Genomic DNA, 19,553 nt, shown 5'->3' with positions numbered 1-19,553 from the left:
ACTTGAATGCAATATTAATTCTCACCGCAGGCTAAAGAAATCTCTCACATGCTGACCTGAATTCAGCTGCCTGACTGTTCTATTTTGGATGCGAGAATGTCAGAACTGCACGGCCAACCCCCCCATCCCATCCCCCATCCCCGAAATTCCTCAATAAACGTTCCCATGTGGGCGTTTTTTTTAAACAAAAAGGGGAGCACGCTCCAACATCAGCCAAATGACTGAAACGTTTAAAAATAAACCATTTTGAAACAGCAGCCACTGAACAGGTTGAAGGTTGCTGGGCGACAGCATATATCGGCAGTCAGATTGAAGCTGTGGTTTGTTGAGCTGATGGTGTTCTCAGTGATTCCAGATCGTGGCTGTGAGCCTGTTGCCCCCCGATTGCTAACCCGTTAACTCGGGCTGGGTGGGGAGCAATTGCTGTCAGTCAACAATCAACATTTTCCTGCACACCAAGAACAGAACCTTGCAGATCATTATTGTGTTGTGTCATCCCCTGGCATTATAATGAGCCTCCCCCCTCATCTGAAAAATATTTGTTTTAAAGCCTAATGCACTGTCTGAAGGAAATGTAACAATCAAAAATTACCCCCAAATAGGCATAAATATTGCTAAATTCTGCCTTTGTTTTCTCTGAGGCAATCGACCCTTCACGGTATGTTGTGAAATGTCATGCTTCATCAACATAAATCCAGACTCGAAACGTTAGTTCCCTTTTCTCTCCACAGGTGCTGAGATTGTCCAGTATTTTCTGGGTTTTTTTCAGATTCCAGCATCCACAGTAATTTGCGTTTATATTATTGTAGCCATATTAATACTGTGGCTACCAGGGCATGTTAAAGGCTCGGAATCTTAAGGCGAGTAACTCACCTGCTGACTTCCCAAAGCCTATCCATCTACAAGGCACAAGTCAGTAGTGTAGTGGAATACTCTCCACTTGCCTGGATGAGTGCAGGTCCAACAACACTCAAAAAGCTTGACACTATCCAGGACAAGGCACTTGATTGCTCCCCCTTCCACAAACATTCAAACCCTCCACCACTGACGAACAGTGGCAGTTGTATGTACCATCTACAAGATGCACTGAAGGAACTTGCCAAGGTCCCTTAGACACCACGTTCCAAACCCACGGCCGGTACTGTCTAAAAGGACAAGGGCAGCAGGCACATGGGAACACGACCACCTGGAAGTTCTCCTCCAAGTCACTCACCACCCTGACTTGGAAATATATCGTTCCTTCACTGTCGCTGGGTCAAAATCCTGAAACTCCCTCCCTAATAGCACAGTGCAGCGATTCAAGAATGCAGCTCACCACCAGCTTCTGAAGGGAAACTAGGGTTGGGCAATAAATGCTGGTCTAGCCAGCAACACCCATATCCTGTAAATGAATTTTTAAAATTATTCTCATATAGAACCATTTTTAACTATCAATGAAGATAGCAGAACACGATTTCTGTTTATGAAGCTATGCGACTTTTTGACCAATGTTTCTATCGAAGGTTTTGTGCAGACGTAATTGAATATTATAAATCCGCATGCTATCACTTGTGTCTCTGGGTGGTTCATTCTCTTTAAATATAATTTTTTTTAATTGGTAAGATTTTGTCAGGACTTGTATTCGGTGTCCACCCCCTCGATGATGTTGTGTGGTATTAGGCTGCTGCTTCTCAAACTGCTTTGGTCAATGTGGCGCTGGTGCACCCTGAATATTTATCCCAGCAACGATAAAGGATCGGGAATACAAATCCAAATGAGGATGGAGGTGCTGGAGTTAATATAAAAAGTCTCTGTGATTTTGCTGCTCTTGCCATGGCTGGTAGAGGGGGTGGAGGGTGGGAAGGAAGTTGCTGCACGCATCCTGCAGTTAGTGCCATGTAGACTCTGCGACAATCCTGTGCTGAAGGCATATTAAGAGTTGAGGGGTGTTTGGATTTATTTACCGTCATGTGTACCCAGGTGCAGTGAACAGTATTTTTCTGCCTGCAGCTCAAACAGATCATTTAGTACATGAAAAGAAAATACATAATAGGACAACACAGGTTACAAAATGTAAATATACAGGTACCAGCATTGAGTGAAGCATGCAGGAGTGTAGCATTAATCAGGTTTCTGTTACCCTGCCTTTTACAGATGTTGCGAGGAGCTGGATTTACAGGGGGGTGGGAGGGAGAGGGGGTTTTGGTGTTTGCACATGTCCAAATTTGTAGCGTCTCTGCTTTCCCCTTGGTGTTTGCAGACATTATTTGTGGAGAAGTTGCAGAAAGCGTACCGCCTCCTTTGCGGTTTACAGATGTTGCTGCGGGGTGCTGCAGAAATCACTTTTCTCTCCCGGACAATTTGCAGCAACAGCTGCAATTTGCATTAACTACAGCTGTAGTTAATAGAAATTGCAGCCCCTCCCCCCCAATCATCTGCAAAGGTGGGGGGGGGGGTGCACGTCTGTAAATCCCTACAGCAACATCTGCCCCGTGGCTGCGGCTCCCGATGATTGACAGCTGTCAGTCGCCGGCAAGGTGAGATTGACGGCTGGGCGCGCCCTGGCCACGTGCCGCACGCGCGACCACGTGAGCGACGTGAGGGCTCGAGCGGGAATTTTTCAAGCGGGGCGGCCGAGCCGGCAGGACAGGGGCGGACGGGGAGTGAGGGTCGCTGCGGCTGCTCAGGTACTGGGGGGAGGGCGAACGGGGTGTCCCTCACCCGGGATCGAGTCTCAGCGGGCGTCCGGCTTCGGATGGAGGGCGGTTTCTCGGAGCCCAGTGAGTGCGGCTCCCAGCATCCCGCCTGGGGCCGGGCAGGGCTGGGACCGGGACCGGGACCGGGCAGGGCTGGGACCGGGACCGGGCAGGGCTGGGACCGGGACCGGGCAGGGCTGGGACCGGGACCGGGACCGGGACCGGGGCCTCTCCACCCCCATGATCGGCCCTTCCACCCATCCCCTCATTACTTAAACAGTGAGTGAGATTCCGGGCACTCCGCCCGAAGTTTAGCCACATTTGCAATGTGTAAAAAAATACCTTCAGCATAATTTGATTTTGTATTTAAAAAGCTATTTTATTCCACTTAATTCACTTCCAAATATTTGTTTCGCTCTTTCTCAAAAAAAAGTTGGCCTTTCCGTTGCAAGTTTGGAATTCTGTTGTCAGTGGGAATTCTTATACTGGTGGCCACTCCCAGCTACTGGCTATGTAAACACCATCAGCAGATTATTGTGGCTCATGTGCAATTGCTAAAATACCTTCAAGCAAGTAAAGAAATAATACCTTGCTGTTGTATGAAATATAGATTTCCAGTGTCCTGCCTCTCACCAGTCCCTGTCACAATCCCTGGATTTGCCAGTGAAATAAGTTTTGAAGTTAATGTTTTAGTATAACACTTGGCTTTAAAGTATTTATTTGTAGGTAACTTGTTAGCCCAACCTTGGAATTGAGCTGAATCTTTTTTTTCTTAAAATTAGAGTACCCAATTCATTTCTCCTTTTGGGAACTGATGCTGATTAATTGTCAAGTGGAAGTTCACAAGATACACCCTTTTACATTTGTGAATACTCTGGAATGACCTACATGAAGCCACTGAAACTTATGGGGGAAATGTCGCCAGTGCTCTGTGCAGCAGCCCTCAGCCAAATGTTCTCTCTGCAGGAGGAATTCAGGATTATGACTGCATGCATTGATTTAATTGCTTTGAGTTAAGCATGTGGAATAATCCATTGGTTTGGTACGCTGTGAGTGGTTTTGTGATGCACAAAAAAATTATTGTGAAGTGGGTGTTACAATGTATATAGGGTATAGTTGATATATTGCAAACTAGTTCCCATGTTTGTTGTGAAGTACAGACTTCATGTGATGTAGCGAATGGTAATTTATCAAGACCAAATAAAACTCTGAGTAATCTATGTATTTTAAATCTCCCAGATATTGTACATCCAGTGATACTCCAGATTATTTCTTGTTAAACTTGCAATCTGTAAAGGGACTGGTTGTTGTGGTTTAGAAAGCTTTTCTTGTAATTCCAGGCCAGAGTTTTGTTCCAGCCTAAACTGCCAGGAGTAACATTTCCCTGTACTGTCAGCCAGCTGTTGGTGTCTTTCAAGAAATAATTTTGGAACAGCCTAACTAAGTTCTTAGACTCCAAGCTAGAAAACAAACTGGTGTAATAAAGATACCTATTGTGGACAGTGGTAAATCTGGCACTAACATGTTTTTGGCAGCAGAAGCATCATCCAAAAAAATTGACACAGCCCAAGAACAAGATGTAAGAAACACTAACTAAAAACCTGGTTGAAGAGCTTTGAACGGCAGAGGGATTTGAGGATAGCTGAAAACATGGGGGCCTGTAGAGGGGGTGGAAGGGGATTGATTACACCACAGGAGCACCACATCACAAACTGTTGCTGCCCCTGCCTCACCTTTTATGTGCAGTTGAAAATCTCATCTATACTCTTGTCACTTCTAAACTTGATTATTCCAGTGATCTCAAGGACAACCTCTCATCTTGCACAATCTAAAAACTTGAAATCATCCAAAACACTGCCTGTATCACGACTGTGTTTCATTCACCTGCTGGCTTTCACAAGATCGCAATCTTGGTAATGCCTCAATCCTAGATTTCTCATCCTTCTGATCAGATCCCTTGGTCTTACCATCTCTGTAATTCCCTCCAGGATCTCTTCAATCTTCCAATTCTAGTCTTTTGTACATTTTTAACTACGTAACTCCAATGTTAGTAGCTATGTCTTCAGGTGTTTAAGCCCAAAACTCTGCAATTCCCTTGTTAAGCTTCTCCTACCTGCTCCTTTTAAGATGCTCCTCAGACCAATCTCAAATACCAAGTTTTTTGATGACCTGTCTTGATAAATTCTTATGTGGCTTAGTGTCAAATTTTGTTAATGGTCTTGTGACGTGTCATTGGCTATTTGAATGTTAAATGTGTATAGTTGTTCCAAAATTGCTTGCAAGTTATTGTTAATGCTTTTGTTCTGTTTTGTGCTTGATGTTTGGATAGCAGGTGCTGATGAGAATATTATTAGATCTGCGTTATAAGTAGAACCCAATGATCTGTTTGCCTGTTGTGTGTTAATGTTGCTTCAGTGTTGGAGTCAGTAAGCAATTGCATCTGAAATGGCGGCTCATTTAAAAATAAATGGGGAGAAAACTAGAAACTCTCTGTAAAACTGACACACAAGGCATGCTAGAAATGCACAGTAGGACCATACATCTGGAAAGCGAAGTGGTTAATACTTTTGGTGTCCACACTCTCTCTCTCTTCCTTTGTACTTCAGAATGGATCACTGGGCAAGCCTGCTGTTGTGAGTTGCCCATGACTGTGAATCATTATTTTTGGTGACTGCTCTGGGTGTGAGATCTGCTCCACCCCATGTAAATTTTGAAAGCTTTCAGTGTGCAGGCAGGATTATTAGTTTGCTTAAATTGTTTCCAGAAGAAAGTACAGACCCCTTTGTGCAGTTTGATTTTATTTTTAAAACCAGCAGTTCAGATGGTGAGATTCCAGCTTTAACCATGCCTGGTGTGTTTTCAGGATATTGGTTTTGATGATTTCTGATTTGAAGTAGTTTAGTATCAGTTGTACCCAAGTTGCTTCATTTGCATGTGCAGTGTAAACAGACCATCCTACCCTTGAGGGAGTATAGTTAGCGGGAGGACCTGATGATAACTGACTTGAAATAGCAAATGTGAATTGAAGCTGTTGATATATTTGTAACAAAAGCTTCTTTGCAAAAAGAAGATTGTCAGCAACACTTGTGTTAATATTGTTTTCAATTTTCTACTTCAATGTTTTTTAAATTGAATAAATTCAAAAGAATTTTCTGGCTAAACTCCATAAAAGTCAAGCCTTTCAGAAGCTAAAATAGTTTTTCCATGGGCGTTGTTGCTTTGTTAACAATAGGGAAGAGGTTCTTATGAATCATTCCTGCTGTAACTGGAGCAAAAACTGTTTTAACTGTTCGGGGCTGCGGGGGGCATACTGTCCCCGCCTAGGATATAATCAAAATGGGCGCAATACAATTTTTAGTCATTGAAGGATGCATGAAATGCAGTCATGTCTCTTATCTGTAGACTTGAAAACTAAACATAAAATTCCTTCTAAATTCAGATTGTAAATATACAGTTGATAAGATGTCACTGATTTCCATGACTTTAAACTATGAACCCTTGTGTGGATTGGTATGAGCTTTGTTACTGTGGCTTTGTCTTTTCCCCTTTCTTCTGGAGACTGCTGTTATGAATATGATTTACTCACTCTGGTTTATTTAGTTAACTCTAATCATCTGATTATATTCCTTTTTTTGATAACTCTCTGACTAGGGCCAAGCTTTTTCTTGGGCCATTTTCGCACTTATTGTTTGGTAAAAGTATTATGCTTGGCCAATGTGAACTTGGAAGAAGTGTTGCTCCATTGGTAAATTAGAGTTTGACAGACAGGGTTTTTGCAGTATGTCTCTCGCTTTCTCTCTGTTCTTCCCTCCCAGAAGAAAACAAAAGTTGAAATCTGCCCCTGAACGACCTTGGGAAAGATGAGGACTAATTAAAATACCATCAACTGTTAGACGGTGAATGGAGTGCAAGTGTCTGCTAAATGTGTGAAAACAAGAGATGATCTATGAACTGTTATAGAGCAGACGCTGACATCTGTTGCAGTTGGAAATTTTCAGTTGTGCCTGGCAGGTCCTGTTTAGTTTTGGCTGCCACTTGTTGGTCTAGTTTTACAGTACTATAATGAAAACCAGTATGCTTGCCAAAAGGTGAATCTGCACTGTGGCACAAGATTTCATTTTGGTGTGCTGGCCGTGTTGGACTGGAATAAAAATTGAAGTATCCACCGCCTTAAGCCAGTATTTAATGCTTAACGTGGTGCAGTTGTCAGCCAGTGAGTTGCAGCTTCCTGAATGTTCTCTGCAGATACTGAAGGATGCAGTTGCAGCTGAAAGTTCATTTTGACAGAAGATTTTCTTGGAGAGTGTGGTGCATAAATTATTTTAGCTTTATCATAAGTGGAAAAACTTGTCAGGTTGGGTGGAGGATGAAATTGAAATTAAATTGATCAGCACCCTCTGGCCTAAAGAGCAGTTTCACTTTTGGATAAGGAAATAAAGTAATAATGGTTAGATCTCTTGGTGACATATCAAAATATGATGGTAAAATTGCGGAAATCTGTGACATCTGATATCAGAGTACTGAGGAAAGAAACAGAAATTCAATTCTACAAATTGTCCGCTTTGCAAGCAGGATTGAATTTTTTTTGTGGTACAAGCCTGTGAGGGTCAGCAGTATTATTGTGAAGGGCCAGGGAGCATCTGCTCTTCAGTTTCATAATAAACCCAACGTCAGAGGGCAGCTGTTAGCTGTTTTGTGTGGCTGTTCAGAGAACTGATAAAAAAAAAATAATGCATCTCTGGGGCTCGGGTACGGTGCATAAAATAAGATGCCTAAAAATAGACAACATTGTATCGCAGAATAGTATTTGTGGTCTCCAGCAAAGGGAGTTACTATTGCTGTTCCCATGAACTGGCGATCAGACATTTCTTGAACAGCGTTAGCCAGCTCTTGTGCAACTGTGGGTTTGCTCAAGAACAAACATTGAGGGGGGGAGGGAGGAAAACTACTCACATGCTTTCAGTTAGGCAGCGGTATGTGAAATACAAGAAAAATGCAATGGATAATTTTCAACCTTCGCTGAAAGGAGGTTAACAAAATTCCGACTTCATTGCAAAGGACCCCATTAAAATAGCTTTGGGAGGGGGGGGGTCTCATGTTGTGAGCGTGGGAGAGGCTGCATTTCTGCAAGCTCTGGCATCACTCCTCTTTTGATACCCTTTTTTCATCCTGATGCACAACCCATAACTTTATTTGATCCTGATGTGTATGATCTGTGTAATGTTCCCGGAAGATCATGGGTAAATTTTGGCGATGGGAGTTGGATTTGGAGTTGAGGTTTAAGTCAAGAAGATCCGTGGCTGATTGAGGCGGTCACATGGCCAGGCCAGGGCCCAGTCCGCAGTGGTGGCTTTGTTTGTGGATGTCTCATGCCGTTGGTGATGCGATGATAGCTGTTACTGTGAGTAAAGTTGTGGACATGGTCTCGGCGTTCCGGAAAAAGTTTTATTGTTGCTCTCATTGATGAATTATGACATAACCGGAAGAGAATGGATGAAGCGGAGAAGAGAATCGTGTCAATCGATAGTTTTCTCAGTGGGGGCTCAACATCAGTCCTTACAAATCGTGCTGTATGTCAAGCATCCTGGTTGATTTGGGGAGATGGGGCTGGAGAAGGAGTATCTATGAGGCAGGTCTCCCAAATGGAGTTGGGGCTGGACTGGCTGAATTTGAGAACTGGCTGTGTGAATTCACAATCTTGATTTGAAGCTTTGGTATTTGGTTAGAAGGAGCACATTGTATCTGGTCTTTTGAGGCCTGGGGTCGGTCGGCGACCCTGACCGCTGGTCTTACTTTGTCTTGTCCTTGGTGTTTGTCGAGAAATGTTGGAGGCAGTCGGACATGATGGCCTTCGCCACCCGCCGAGGTCTAGGAAATCAGTGCTTCGGGACGATGACATGACGGCGGTGTAAGGACTTCGGTGACACTCTGGATGGATGTTGGTTCTTGCCCATGATCCTGTCATGACTTTGGCCTTTCCAAGCTCCGGTGATGGTTATATTATCTTGCAAATCGTCATTAATCCTGAACTTTGTTCCCTTGTTTTTGTGTCATTGTCTTTTATCCTGACCAGGGTGTACGGTATATGAACATAGTGGCGTTGTTTCCTGTTATCCTGTGAAAATCATGCTGAGATGGTTGTGTGATATTTACCTGTTTTTATTTGTGCTGTAATCCATACTTTTATACTGAGTGAGTACTACTTTTGGTATCCTTCACTTTATAGATGTGATGAGTGGTACCATGGTGGGTTGGTATGGTTTTCTAAGTCATTATGGGTGAGAACCCCCCCCCCCCCCCCCTCCCTCCCTTAAATCCATTGGTGTTGTGGGTTAGTGTTTTACTTTTGCTACTTTGGGATTATGAAATCCTTCCTCATCTCCTATGAGTACAGACAGATCAGACTGAGTTTCATTTTTGTTTTTGTTTCTGTCATTCTCTGGTGTTGGAGTGTGGGGAAATGTGTACTGGTATATGCCTGGGTGTGGCTGGTTATGAGTGATTGTGAGTATCCTTGGCCTGTTGGCTCCTTTTTCAGGTACGTCGTTGATCCTAATTTAGCTCAATTTGAGTAGGTCAGAGCAGTCGTAACTAAGTTTATCCAGGTAAGGTGGAGGGTACGTTAGGCGGGAGAGTAGGCCACCCTTTTGTGGGCTTCTGGACTCTACTTGAGATTTAGTTCATGAGGATGTCCTATCCTGTTCACTGTGGGGCCTGGGTACAAGACCAAGTCCCGTCCCCCGTCTCCCCCCCCCCCCCCCCCCCCCCTCTCCCCTGACCACATCAATTACAATCTGAACCAATTATATTTATTTTTATTTTGTGGTTAAAGAATTCTTGACTAGATCCTGCAAAGGTACAGGCAGGTCTCTTATTTGAGAAAAATATGTTATAAAAGTGTCACTAGTACCTCTGTTTTAATTTGAATTGAGGGAGATATGTTTGATGCACGCCTGAATGGGGCACAAAAATCTTATTCCATATTTTCTTTGGCTGTATGAACAATCGCTACACATGGTGTCTGCCATTTTATCATGTTTTCGTGACTTTATCCCCTTCTCTCATTCTCCAGTTTCTGTTCATCCCATTCACCGTTTTTCTGGGTATTAATGGAGGCACCAAGTTTAATCTGGTCTTTTTCTATATTCATGTACACAGAAGTATTTATGCTGTACCAGTTTTGAGGGCTTGTTGGATATTTGTAAAATGGAAAAACGAATTAAAATTTTTTTTTAGGGAAATTTGAGCAATGGGTTGAAATATGTGACTTGCATAACAGTGAATCATTCCCGACATTTGTGAGCAGTTTCAACATGATACTGATAAGCTTTTTGAAATTTTGTTGGTTAGACTGCATCACCTCACAGCATCAAGCAAGTCTTTTGCCAGGCCTACATTCTCAATGTAGATTTTAGCTGAGAATTTTACACTACATGTATTGAGTAAATCAAATGAGAACATGTTGGCTTTATTAGCCAGCTATGCTGCATTCTAATAAAAATATGCGAGACCCTAAGTTTTTTTTACAATTTCAAGTATAGATGTTTCTTTCAGCTGCTAACACAAGCCTGAGGTTAGCTTTCCAAACTTGTGAAATGTGTTTGTCAATAGCATAGTATTCCAAAAGATCTTGCCTACAAAAACAGGAGCCTATAATTTGAACTGTTACATCTACCACAAACTTCGCCTTTCTATGTTGTACAGTGGAATCTCCCAAAACTGGCTGCTACTCTAATCTAACCAACTGGAAATTACTTAACTCATTGTCAACTTCAGTGAGCGCTTTCTGTAATTGGAATATTTCTAAGTTTTGCTTTTTGCCCTCATGAAAAGGCTAGTGGCTGTTAAATGGGGTAATTTTAAATTCACAAATGAGCATCTGAAACAATGACTGAGATTGTAATCATCTGTATAATCTTGAAAAAGTAACCCCCCCCAAAAAAAAAAATAATCCTCAACATGTTGAAATAGTCTGAAAAGTCGAGGCAGATTTATGGTGGTGTAGAAGTGTAGACATGAACGTGCATGGCGAATGTGCCTTGTTTTGGTTGCGTTCTTGCATCATTCTTGTTCATTTGTTCAGATTGTATTAGTGATCTGCCCAACATCTCTGCTGTTAAAACACTAGTAGGTTAGGCGTGACCTGGAAACACTGAAACCCTTTACAGGTAGCACTATCTCTTCCAAGTTCCAAAAGTTTAATTTCACAAATACATGAGAAACTTAAAATTGACCAATTACTTTGTCACCATGTTGCAAAACTGAAATCATTGAGAATCTGGGGGAGAAAAGCGCACTGGTTGGAGTCAAACTTTGCATAAAGAAAGATGGTTGTGGCTGTTGGAGGTCATTCATCTAGGACATCTTCTGGCCAGTATACTAGGTTCAATCAATCACCTTCCTTTTGTCAGAAGTGCGGATGTGCAGTCATCAGTGAACAATGTTCAGCACCATTTGCGGGACTCAAATACTGAAAAGAGTCTTTGCTCATATGCAGCGAGACCTGGGCAACATTCAGACTTGGACTGATGAATGGCAAGTGGAAGTAACATTCGCACTACGCAAGTATCAGACAATGACCATTTCCAACAAGAGAGAATATCATCATCTCTCCGTGACTTCCAATTGAATTGCCATCACTGAATATCCCACTGTCAACATCTTGCGGCCGGGGGGGGGCACGCGCGCGCTGCTACTGTAGACCAGAAACTTAACTGGACTAACCACTTAAATACTGGCTACAAGAGCACATCAGAGGCTGGGAATTCTGTAGAGAGTAACACACCACCTGACTCCCCAAAGACTGGGTACCATCCACAGGGCATATGTCAGGAGTGTGATGGAACTAAAATAAAAGCAAATTACTCTGGATGCTGGAATCTGAAACCAGAATAGAAAATACTGGACAATTTCAGCAGGTCTCACCGCATCTGTGAAGAGACAAGGGAGCTAAGGTTTCGAGTGTGGGTGACACTTGCCTAGATGAGTGCAACTCCAACACCATTCTGTGAAACAATATAAAAATTTATTAACTTGTGAAACTGGGCTTACAGGGCAGATTAAAGTAGATAAGACACGTGTGTGTGTGTGTGTGTGTATATAACACACCATACACCACCTCTACTTGGATTGATAAATGTTTAAACACTATTACATAAGTCAACACACGCTTCTATACTTAGAATGTTAAATGAACAAGGCCGACAGGATCAGTGGCGGAAAAACATAAAACCTGAGTAGCAGATAACACTGGGAATAGTGAATTACCCTCCTACAACTTGGAAGTGACAGGTGGCCTGATCTAGTGTTCTGCCTGTTCGTTATGGCATCAGTTATGGGCAACACAATAGCACAGTTGCTTCACAGTTCCAGGGTCCCAGTTTCGATTCCTGGCTTGGGTCACTCTCACTGTCTGTATGGAGTCTGCACATGCTCCCCGTGTCTGCGTGGGTTTCCTCCCTTAAGTCCTGAAAGGTGTGCTGTTAGGTAATTTGAACATTCTGAATTCTCCCTCTGTTCAAACAGACGCCAGAATGTGGCGACTAGGGGCTTTTCACAGTAACCTAAATGCAGTGTTAATGTAAGCCTCCTTGTGACAATAAAGATGATGATTATTATTACAGTAGTCCCCCGTTATAACGCGGGTGTTGGGGTTCAAGACAGCCACCCGCATTGCATCCGAGCCGCGGATATCCACGATGGGGGTTTTAAATTTATTTTAAAATCTATGCATGCGCTTCCCATTGTGAGTCTACGGGGGGTGGGGGGGAGAGGTCAGACCCCCGTAGACTCACAATGGGAAGCGCATGCATAGATTTTTAAATAAATTTAAAACCTCCATCGTGGATCTAATTAAAACAAGCTCTCTGATTGCCACAGAATGAGGAGTTATTCCAGAGGGAAACCCACAGAAACTTACCAGGAACTCTGGTGTGTTTCACCAAACTGGAGGAAAGGATTGCCTTTCAAAAATATGTTCTGACTGCCACCGGTTTAAAGAACCTGTCTGCTGTGCAGGGTTGAGGCAGCTGTAGCTCTGCACTATCCACTTCCGGACGCTGTGTGAGCTGCTCCTCTCTCACTGAATCTCCCTCCAATCAGCCGGCAGTGTAAATTTCAGCGGCCGGCTCACTTTGATCCAGAGAGGGAAGCTGGCAGTTGGGGTCCATAAGCCCCCCCCCCGCCGTATATCGCGAACCGCGGTATTGCGGAGCACGGTATAACGGGGGACTACTGTAGTTACCTGGAGGTGCTCTCAAGTAGCCAATGAAGGATCTCACCAAAGGATACATAGAAATTGTCATCTTGCTGTTCGATGTGATGAGAGTAGCAGTTCCATGTTTACTTGAGACTTGAAACTGGACTACTTTTTCCACACAGCAGCAGAACTCTTGGTTCTGCACACATGGAAGTTATGTTTTTCTGTCTTAATTTTCCGTAAACGTTTTGGCTCCTTATGTAATGTGTTCAACAGGTACTGAGCACTGTCTGGTCATTTGGCCAGGTGGCAATTTTTCTGCTGTCACTTTATGACTATGTTGCTAGGATAGCTAAGTCAGGGCATTGAATGCTGAATGGTTTTGATTTGTATGGCCAACTTATTTATTGGATCAACTCCTTTGAGCTGTCCAGAAGATGGGGGAGACCTTTAAATCTTTGCTGTCTAGCGTGACACATGGCTGGGGGGCTGGCCAAGGAAAGGGGATGGCTGATCGGCAAAGGGGGGGGGGGGGGGGGCGAAGTGCCCCCCCCAACCAGGCTGATCACCTGGAACATTAGAGGGTTAAATGGGCCAGTGAAGAGGGTGCGTGTGTTTGCGCATCTGCGGGTTCTGAAGGCGGACATAGTCTTTTTGCAGGAGACGCACCTGAAAGTGGCAGACCAGGTTAGGTTAAGGAGGCGCTGGGTCAGTCAGGTCTTTCATTCGGGGCTTGATTCTAAGACGAGGTGGGTTGCGATCCTGATTAATAAAAGGGTACAATTTGAGGCGAAGGGCACAGTTGTGGATGGGGGTGGCAGGTTTGTTATGGTGAGGGGTAAGCTCTAAGGGGTGAGAGTAGTCCTGGTCAGTGTGTATTCCCCTAATTGGGACAATGTGGATTTTATTAGGAGGATGCTAGGGAAGATCCCCGACTTGGACTCGTGCAAGTTGATCATGGGCGGGGACTTTAATACGGTCCTGGACCCGAGCCTGGACCGGTCATGCTCAAGAATGGGCAGGTTGCCAGCGATGGCAAAGGAACTGAGAGGGTTCATGGAGCAAATAGGGGGAGCAGATCCGTGGAGATTTAGCCGGCCGACGGCAAGGGAGTTCTCGTACTACTCCCACGCCCACAAGGTGTATTCCTGAATTTACTACTTTGTGGTGAGTAGGGACCTGCTGGCCGGAATTGGGGGGGTGGGGGGGGCCGGCAGAATATTCGGCAATTGCCATATCGGACCATGCTCCGAACTGGGTAGACCTGCAGTTTTGTAAGGACAGCTTTCAGCGCCCACCATGGAGGCTGGAAGTTGGACTACTCGCGAACGAGGCGGTGTGCGAGAGGCTGAGGAAATGCATGCAGAATTATCTGCAGGTGAACGATACTGGAGAAGTCTCGGCAGCGGTGCTTTGGGAGGCACTGAAGGCAATGGTGAGAGGGGAGCTGATTACAATCCGGGCATACAGGGACAGGACAGATAGAGCAGAGATTGACCAACTGATTAAGGAAATTCTACGGACGGACAGGAGTTACACGGAATCCCCGAGGCCAGAGTTACTCAGGAAACGACAGAGGTTGCAGGCCAAATTTGGGGTGCTGACTACAGGCAAGGCTGTAGAGCAGCTTAGAAAGGTAAAAAGCATGATTTATGAGCATGGGGAGAAGGCCAGTAGAATGCTCGCGCAGCAACTGAGGAAGAGGGAAGCGGCTAGGGAAATAGGGAGGGTAGTGGATGGGGAAGGCAAACTAGTGGGTGATCCAGCAGGGCTGAACAAGGTCTTTAGGGACTTTTATAGGAAGCTGTACACTTCGGAACCACGCGGGGGACTGGGGGGGATGAGGCGGTTCTTGGACGGACTGACCTTCCCAAGAGTGGGGAGGGGGTTGGTGGATGGACTGGGGGCCCTGGTCAGGATCGAAAAGGTGTTGGAGGGCCTGAAGGTCATGCAGTCGGGTAAAGCCCCGGGGCCGGATGGGTATCGGGTGGAGTTTAAACATAAATAAATAAATAATTTGCTGGGATAGTGAGGCCGGTGCTGGTCAGGGTCTTTAACGAGGCAAGAGACAGAGGAAGTTTACCCCTGACGATGTTGCAGGCCACCATCTCACTCATTCTGAAACGGGATAAGGACCCGGAGGCCTGTGGGTCATACAGGCTGATCTCTTTGATTAACGTAGACGCCAAGTTACTGGCCAAGATTTTGGCGACCAGAATTGAGGACTGTGTACCAGATGTAATTGTGGAGGACCAAACCGGGTTTGTAAAGGGGAGGCCAACATAAAAAGGCTGCTCAACGTGATTATGATGCCCCTGGAGAGTAGGGAGGCAGAGATAGTGGTAGCCATGGATGCTGAAAAGGCTTTTGACTGGGTCAAGTGGGATTATCTGTGGGAGGTACTAGGCTGGCACGGTACTCCACCAGCCCTATAGTGGTGGCGGCTCTTCGGACCTGGGGCCAGTGGAGGAGGCATGTAGGGGAGGTAAGAGCATCAGTGTGGACCCCAATCTGCGGCAACCACCGATTTGCCCCGGGGAACATGGACGGGGGGTATCGACTGTGGAGGAGGGTGGGGATTGTGAGGATTGGGGTTCTGTTCCTGGTGGGGAACTTTCCGAGCATGAGGGCGCTGGAGGAGAAGTTTGGGCTGATGAGAGAGAACCACTTTAGATACCTGCCGGTGAAGGATTTTGTACGCAGACTGGTGCCGTCCTTCCTACGTCTCCTGCCGAAGGGGAGGCAGGACAGGGTAGTTTCTAGGGGTGAGGTGGGAGAGGTTAGAGTTTCAAACATCTACAAGGAGCTAATGAGAGCTGAGGATACGCAGACCGAGGACCTGAAGCTTAAGTGTGGGGAGGAGCTCCGGGGGGGGGGGGGGGGGGGGGGGGGGGGGGGGGGGAACGGTATTTGGGCAGAAGCCCTGAGCAGAGTAAATATGACCGCAACATGCGCCAGGCTCAGCCTGATCCAGTTTAAGGTCGTGCACTGGGCCCACATGACGGCGGCTCGGATGAGTAAATTCTTCGGGCTGGTTGCCTAACCATGTACTCATGTTCTGGTTGTGCCCTGAACTCGGGGGGTATTGGCAGGGATTCGCAGATGTCCTGTCCCGGGTGTTGAAAACTGGGGTGGTAATGAGCCCGGAGGTGGCAATCTTTGGGGTTTCGGAGGACCCGGAAGTCCGGGGAGGTCGATGTTCTGGCCTTTGCTTCCCTGGTAGCCCGGCGACGAATACTGTTAGCATGGAGGGACTCGAAGCCCCCGAGGGCTGAAGTATGGCTATTGGACATAGCGAGCTTTCTTGGCCTAGAGAAAGTCAAGTTCGTCTTGAGAGGTTCGCTACTAGGGTTCGCCCGAAGGTGGCAGCCATTTATTGACTTCTTCACAGAGGAGTAAGCGTCAGCAGGGGGAGGGGGGGGGGGGGGGAGAGAGAGCTAGAGTAGAGTAGAGTAGAGTAGAGTAGAGTAGAGTAGAGTAGAGTAGAGTAGAGTAGAGTAGAGTAGAGTAGAGTAGAGTGATATTGAGGCAGGTTCGTGCGTGAACAGAGACGTGGTTTGCATTATGTTTAATGTGGAATTTGTGTCTTGACTTCTTTTTTTGTTTGTACTGTACAATGTCATTTTTTCTATGAGTAAAATACCTCAATAAAATTGTTTGTTAAAAAAAAATAAAAATAAATCTTTGCTGTCTGCTATATGGAGGTTACTCACACCATTGGGGCTGGTTTAGCTCACTGGGCTAAATCGCTGGCTTTTAAAGCAGGCCAGCAGCACGGTTCGATTCCCGTACCAGCCTCCCCGGACAGGCGCCGGAATGTGGTGACCAGGGGCTTTTCACAGTAACTTCATTTGAAGCCTACTCATGACAATAAGCGATTTTCATTCGGGGCTGGTTTAACTCGCTGGGCTAAATCGCTGGCTTTTCAAGCAGGCCAGCAGCACGGTTCGATTCCCGTCCCAGCCTCCCTGAACAGGCGCCGGAATGTGGCGACTAGGTGCTTTTCACAGTAACTTCATTGAAGCCTACTCGTGACAATAAGCGATTTTCATTTCATTTCATTGAAGACTTTAAAGAATGCAAAGCAGTATTAATGCAGAATTTTAAAAAAGCAACAATTCACACTGAATAACTATAAACCTTTATGTAGCATGGAGAGATCGTTTGAATGATTATCTTGAATTCTTTGTCAAACCTACTCATCTCATTGCTTTTATAATTGGCTACCAAACAATAATGAGCTGCCTTTAACTCGGTTACGCGGTTATTACACAGAAACCTGAAATGACTATCTTGAATTGTTTTTCAAACCTGATCATCTAATTCTGTTAAATAATTAACATACAATAATGAGCTGCCTTTAACGTGGTTATTACGTAGAAACTTGGAATTTCTTATCTCAATTACAGACGAGCCCCTCTCTTGCTTTTGGAACTTTAAGTTATACAATCAGGAGTTAAGAAGCTTGTTTACACTTCGATTACTACTGCTGTTCAGCATTATAAATGTCTGGATCTTGGTTTGTTCAATGTTTCTGGGAAAAAGTTTAGGGAAAAATACATTTGCATTCGATCTCCAGGATGTATTATTTGAACAACACTGATTTTGGCTTTCACAGGAATCTGCTCCATTGGTGCTGACGTGGGTGGCAGTGTCTCTGGCTGTCTCAGTCCTATCCACAAATTTTCAACATAAAGCTCACCACTTTTATACTTAACCCTCGAAACTTATCCTTTTTAAAAAATAAATTTAGAATACCCAATTCATTTTTTTCCAATTAAGGGGCAATTTAGCGTGGCCAATCCACCTACCCTGCACATCTTTGGATTGTGGGGGCGAAACCCACGCAAACATGGGGAGAATGTGCAAACGCCACAGTGACCCAGAGCCCAAATCGAAGGTGGGACCTCGGCGGCGTGAGGCAGCAATGCTAGCCACTCCGTCACCATGCTGCCTACTTATCCTTTTTATGGATTGGATTCACTTGTACCGAGGTACAGTGAAAAGTATTGTTCTGCGTGTAGCTCAGACAGATCATTCCGTGCATGAAAAGAAAATACATAGGGCAAACATAAACTACACAATGTAAATACATAGACACAAGCATCAGGTGAAGCATACAGGAGTGTAGTACTACACAGTATAGAAGGTGTGTGAAGAGATCAGATTAGTCCATCAGCCCATAAGGGGATTGTTTAGCAGTCTGTTAACAGCGGGGAAGAAGCTGTTTTTGAATCTGTTCATGCATGTTCTCAGACTTTTGTATCTGGGTCAGGTGTGGGGATGTTTGCTGATGATTACATAAATGTTCTGTACCATTCGCAATTGCTCAAAACTGAAGCAGTCCATGTCCAAATGCAGCAAGACCTGGACAATATCCAAGTTTGGGCTGATAAGTGGCAAGTACAATTCACGCCAGGCAATGGACATCTCCTCCTACAAGAGAGGATCTAACCATCGCCCCTCGACATTCTCCCACAATCAATGTCCGGGGTTACCATTGACCACAATCTGAACTGGACTAGCCATATAAATACTGTGGCTGCAAAGCTGGTCAGAGGCTAGGAATCCTGTGCCATGTAACTCACCATCGGATTCTCCAAAGCCTGTACACCACCTACATGTCACAGGTCAGGAGTGTGATGGAATACTCTCCACTTGCCTGGATGAGCCAGCTCCAACACTCCAGAAGCTCGACACTATCCAGCACAAAGCAGCCTGCTTGATTCCACAAGCATTCACTCCCGCCACCACTGATGTAAAGTTTCTACCATCTGCAGGATGCACTGCAGGAACTCACCCAGCCTCCTTAGGCAGCACCTTCCAAACCCATGACCACTACCATCTGCAAAGACAAGGGCAGCAGATACATGGGAACACTGCCAATTGGAGGTTCCCCTCCAAGTCACTCACCATCCTGACTTGGAAATATATCGGCTGTTGCCGAGTCAAAATGCTGAAACTCCCTCCCCAATAGCACAGTAGGTGTACTTACACCACATGGTCTGCAGCGGTTCAAGAAGGCAGTTCGCCACCACCTTCTCGAGGTCAATTAAGGATGGGCAATAAATGCTGGCCTAGCCAGCAAAATCCACATCCTGTAAAATATGAATTTTAAAAAAAAATCCTTCATTTTCATTCTTGTTCTATTCCCATAAGACAAGTTGAAATGTTTTCTATGTTAAAGACGCTTTATAAGTGCATTTTGATTAGTATAGTTTGATTTGGTATGTGAAACCTATTCTTGTGCACACAAGTGTAAGTGATATATTTGGATAAGTCAATGAACATAACATTTGATCTTCTTACTGAATAGTGTACCTTTTAAAATTGTGAATAAGTAAAATGGGTAAAATCTTTAATTTCTGGCCTATATCACTAACACCCCCCGCCAAAATCCCATGTTTAAGTACCTAATGAAGATTTGTTTACAATATACTGCATATTTAAATCGCAAGTATCAGGCGTTCTGGAATAGCTTTCATAACTTGTAAGGTACCATTAATGTAGGAAGTTAAATTCCCACTTGTCTAAATATATTTTTTAACTGTTCTTAAGTGTACAAGTTTCTGATGCTGCCTAATCCACTAATTTAATACCATGCTTAGAAAAAGCATATTAGGTCCCTAAGCAATGTAATACAACTCTAAATGGTTAACATTTCCATGCAGCAAGTATTG

General features: G+C 44.7%; 1 protein-coding gene across 1 annotated transcript in view; it reads left to right on the top strand.

Moving 5' to 3' along the window:
• Positions 1-2,582: 2,582 nt before the first annotated feature.
• The window catches only part of LOC119978238 (SUN domain-containing protein 1-like), a 90,566-nt gene continuing 73,595 nt past the window's right edge, over positions 2,583-19,553 (top strand). Inside the window, exon 1 of the mRNA XM_038819710.1 lies at positions 2,583-2,666. The gene's annotated coding sequence lies outside the window, so the exon portion shown is untranslated. The remainder of the gene's footprint in view (positions 2,667-19,553) is intronic.

Source organism: Scyliorhinus canicula, chromosome 15 (assembly GCF_902713615.1).
Source record: "Scyliorhinus canicula chromosome 15, sScyCan1.1, whole genome shotgun sequence".
NCBI classification, from domain to species: domain Eukaryota; kingdom Metazoa; phylum Chordata; class Chondrichthyes; order Carcharhiniformes; family Scyliorhinidae; genus Scyliorhinus; species Scyliorhinus canicula.
The sequence above is the reverse complement of the archived record's forward strand: the minus strand, read 5'-3'. Positions and strand labels throughout refer to the sequence as shown.